This window comes from Carlito syrichta, unplaced genomic scaffold (assembly GCF_000164805.1).
Source record: "Carlito syrichta isolate Samal-C Ts95f unplaced genomic scaffold, Tarsius_syrichta-2.0.1 Scaffold303382, whole genome shotgun sequence".
Taxonomy (NCBI): domain Eukaryota; kingdom Metazoa; phylum Chordata; class Mammalia; order Primates; family Tarsiidae; genus Carlito; species Carlito syrichta.
Window position 1 is genome coordinate 155,513 of NW_007247478.1, and position 4,923 is coordinate 160,435.

At 40.9% G+C, this 4,923-nt stretch overlaps 1 protein-coding gene across 1 annotated transcript in view; it reads left to right on the plus strand.

Annotated features, from left to right (window-relative positions):
- The first annotated feature begins 4,656 nt into the window (after positions 1–4,656).
- The window catches only part of AFF2 (AF4/FMR2 family member 2), a 165,591-nt gene continuing 165,324 nt past the window's right edge, over positions 4,657–4,923 (plus strand). The window contains exon 1 of the mRNA XM_008058552.1: positions 4,657–4,689. The gene's annotated coding sequence lies outside the window, so the exon portion shown is untranslated. The remainder of the gene's footprint in view (positions 4,690–4,923) is intronic.

Sequence of the window (4,923 nt, forward strand, 5' to 3'; positions counted from 1 at the left end):
CTGCAGCCTCGAACTCCTGGATTCAAGGGATCTTCCCACCTTAGCCTCCTGAGTAGTTAGGACTGCAGGTGTGTACCACCAGATTTAGCTATTATTTTTTTATTATTTTTGTGGAAATGAGGTCTTACTATGTTGCCTAGGCAGGGGCTTCAACTCATGGCCTCAAACAATCCTCCCAACTCTTGGCATTCTGAGTCACTGAAATTACAGGTATGAACTGCTATATCTGGCCAGATCTAGATATTTTGGTGCCAGCAGTCATATTGTCTCTTTGTATGTTTTTTCTCACACATACTTACATATGACCCAGTTCAAATTACACCAACATGGAAATACCCAGTAAAGATTTGTATTCAAGCAGGGCTTGGTGGCTCAGCCTGTAATCCCGCACCTTTGGGAGGCTGAGGTGAGTGGATTGCCTGAGCCCGCGGGTTCAAGACCCGCCTGGGGCAGCGAGACCTCATCTCTACAATAAATCAAAAAAATCAGCCGGGCGTGGTAGCGCATGCCTGTAATTCCGGCTACTCGGAAGGCTGAGGTGGAAGGTTCGCCGGAGCCCGGCAGGTCGAGGCTGCGGTGGCCAGAAGCAGCCACTGCACTCCAGTCTGGACGACAGAGTGAGACTCCAACTCAAAAAAAAAAAGAAAAAAAGAAATTTGTATTCATTGTCCTTTCCTCAGTGCTTCCACCAGAGCTAGATGACATCTCTTGGAAAGCATCAGTTTCTTACATCCATGGCATCTTACCCAGAAGAAAGAGTGCTATCTTAAGAGTTGTGGTCCTGGCTGCTTTTAATACTGGTTCTGCCACATGCTAGCTGTGTGGTTCTGTTTGTGTTCCTCTGAGCCTCAGTTTCTCTATCTGTACTGGGTGTGGGGTGTGTGTTTGTGTGTGTATGTGTGTGCTCTATATAATCCCAATGGATTTTTCAGGTCAAATAGTCTGTGATTCAATAAACTTATAAAAACAAATACTGTTGAAAACTCTCAAACTTTTTTTTATCAATTCCAAATTGGAAATGCCATGTTTTCTCACATAGAATGGAAAACCTAACAATGAAGGGAGTAAGTACGCGCTAAGCTAAGCAGAATTGAGAGAGTAATAGCATCTTCAGGGGAAGTTTAGTAAAGAATTCCTGGAGGTAAACATCTCCCATAGTTGTTTAATTTTTTTTTTTCTCTGAGTTGGAGTCTCAATCTGTTGCCCAGACTGGAGTACAGTGGCCGCTCCCAGCCACCGCAGACTCGCCTGCTGGGCTCCAGCGATCCTTCCGCCTCAACCTTCCAAGTGGCTGGAACTACAGGCATGTGCCACCACGCCCTGCTGATTTTTTGATTTATTGTAGAGATGAGGTCTCGCTGCCCAGGCGGGTCTCGAACCCGCGGGCTCAGGCAATCCACTCACCTCAGCATCCCAAAGGTGTGGGGGATTACAGGCTGAACCACCGAGCCCGGCCTTTAGTTGTTTAAATTTTTAAATGGTTAACATTTTCAAAAGGAAAGCAGTATGTTATTAGGAATAATGTGAACGTGAATGTGGAATTTAAATTTCAGTATCTATGAATCAAGCTTTCCTGGAACCCAGCCATATCCATTCATTTACATATTGTCCATGACTGCTTTCACATTACAGTGACAGAGTAGAGTAATTATGGCAGAGATGGTATGTCTCACAAAGCCTAAAACATCTACTCTCTGGACCTTTGCAGGAAATGTTAGTCAACCCCTATCCTAGAGTCTCGATTCTATAAGTGCTTCTAATTGTAGGATTATCATCAAGGTTATCATTTAAAAGTGCCTCACATAAGTTTGTGAAAACAATTTAGAATCATATTCTACTACTAAACTTAAATTTATGGCATGTCTACGAAAGAAATGTACAAATCAAAGTCAGACATTTAAAATTGTATTATATGCATTAACAATTACTGCATGAGCAATGCAGCTTTCTTCAATGACTAAACTCTTTCTAACTGGGATTGGCTATGCGTGTAAAGTAACTTTGGCAATATACAAGGTGTTTCGCTTGTTTAGATTTCTGATTTTTAAAACGGCAAATTTAGCTGGGCTCGGTGGCTCAGCCTGTAATCCCGCGCCTTTGGGAGGCTGAGGTGAGTGGATTGCCTGAGCCCGCGGGTTCGAGACCCGCCTGGGCGGCGAGACCTCATCTCTACAATAAATAAAAAAATCAGCCGGGCATGGTAGCGCATGCCTCTAATTCCGGCTACTTGGAAGGCTGAGGCGGAAGAATTGCCGGAGCACAGCAGGTAGAGGCTGCAGTGGCCGGGAGCGGCCACTGCACTCCAGGCTAGGTGACAGAGTGAGACTCCAACTCAAAAAAATAAATAAATAAAAAATAAATAAAACGTCAAATTTAGTTTATCAAGATGATGATAGCTCAGTAGAAGCCTCAACCTCACCATCATACAGTATACTTACGTGACAAGCCTGAGCATGGACCCCTTGAATCTAAAATAAAATAATTTCTTTTAAAAATTCAGATGTATGGGACCAGTACAAAAGCTAAGTGTTTCACTCTCTGATCAGATACTTGGTTTGATTGAGTTTGAAACTTGTCATTTCATTTCCTGAAGGTATACAAGCTCAAACTGACCCTGTACCTTTGTAGAGAAATCCCTTTTTAAAAATAGCAGATAGATAAACTGGTATATTTTTATGTAGATGAAATGATTAACAACTCATATATTTGACATGCTGGGAAATGAAGTATCTAGATAATCAAAATTCTCGGATAATTGAAGGTTATCACTCCATAGGAACCGTGCAGTAGAAATTATTTTGAAATGTAATTAATATTTCTTGACATTTTATTTATTTTATTTATTTATTTATTTTTTGAGTTGGAGTCTCATTCTGTTGTCCAGATTGAAGTGCAGTGGCCACTCCTGGCCACGGCAGCCTCGACCTGCTGGGCTCCCGGCGATGCTTCTGCCTCAGCCTTCCGAGTAGGCGGAACTACAGGCACGCGCTACCATGCCCGGCTAATTTTTGATTTATTGTGGAGATGAGGTCTCGCCAAGTTGTCCAGGTGGGTCTCGAACCCGCAGGCTCCGGCAATCCACTCACCTCAGCCTCCCAAGGCGCGGGATTACAGGCTGAGCCACCAAGCCCGGCTTTTTCTTGACATTTTAAAAAGATTATACTGGCTATGTTTTAGTCATTCTTGGTAACATATGTTATTATAAGCATCAGTTATTACATGGTGCTATAATATTGTACTATGCTGTAATTGTACTGTTGGGGTCATTAAGACAGGTAGGAATTCTTGCCTCTATGTTAACTGACTATAGGCTCGTGTGCTTTTTAAGTTCTGACTTTGCTGTGTCATCTTCTGTGGACTCCCGTGCTACTAGTTTCCACATGTCAAAGTTCCCAGTGCCTGTGCCTCTAGAAGTGTTTTGCCTACTTTGCCATTTGTGATTTGCTAATGAGTAGGAATCAGATGGTCCAACATTTTAGAGTCCTTTGTCAAGAGACAGATCTCTAGCAGGCAGGGTACAGAAGCCTTTGAGCAGTAAACTGCATGGACTTTGTGATGGCTCTTTAGCTAACAGGGCTTTTTCTGTTTGTTGTTCAGTTCGTGGTAGTCTCCTGGAGTGGGGATCTTGCCATAAATCAAATCTCTTGGGGTAACAGCATCATGCTAAATAGATCGAAAAGTTCACTTTTGATTAAAACATGGTGTTATGGCTCTTGCTTATTTTTTGAAAAGACAAATTACACTGTGATCCTGGTTTTACTCTATAGGGTGGCAAAATCAGGCTTAATAAATAGATTGCTTGCAGCAGTGATTGTTTTAAGTAACTCTAGCATTTTCTTGAATGCATTGTCTCCAGTTTTGGAATGCTTATTCTGCAGTTTGTACTAAGTTTCTTTTCCATAAACATGGTGCCACGTATGCCCTGAACATCTCTGAAATACTTCTACCTTCACTTTTCCTCAGGATCCACACAGGTGTGACACACACCTGGCAAGCCTGGTGTGTGTGAATCTAAATTTCTCGAAACAGCGAATGAATTGTGTAGGGGGTGACTTTCAAATTAAATTCAAATTCTTTCAAATAATACACTCCACTAATATTTCACATTGCTTCCTACTTTTCAACAGACTTGTGAGGAAATTTTAAGAACACTTCTCATGTACAAAACGAGGTACATCTGTTGCGCATGTGTCACAGTTAAGGTAGAAAGTTGAAGCTGTTTATATAAAAGGAAAAATCTAAGCAAATCTACTAATTACAATCTTGTTTATACTTTAAAAAAAACCATGATCATTTGTTTGTTTGAACCAAGTTCCCTTTACTTCCTTAGAGACATCATTGCCTTGCTAAGTGAGAAATTATACACTTGAATTTTACACATATGGGTCATTTGTTCCCATGTTACACATACTTCCAAATAGACACCGGTCTTACAGTTTTGATAAAATGGCAGTCATGATCATCTTGCAGCAGGTTTGACTAGCAAATGTTTATCCTTCAAATAGAGCTACAGACAGAAGCCTAATTAATGGAATTGTTAACAGTGATTTCCTATTTGCAAACATCAGTAAAAAGTTCTTTCTTCAGCAATAACAGATATATTTTTCATGTCACTTACCTAATGTTTGTATTGTATGTGTTCTTCCTTATAGGAACCCCAACATCTGACTCCAGGATTCACCTTACAAAGTAAGTGTTTTTGAAAAATTCTTTTTAGTCCAAACATCCATGTCCTCTCATCCCTCACTTTTCCCTCTTTCTTACATAAAATCATTAAAACATGAAAGAACATTTAGGTCTCTGATCCATTTGGAGTTAACCTTTGTGCATGGGGATAGATAGGGTTCCTGTTTCAATCTTCTGCATGTAAAACCTCAAACCATAAGAACCTTAGAAAAGGAAGGAAATACTCTCATGGAAATC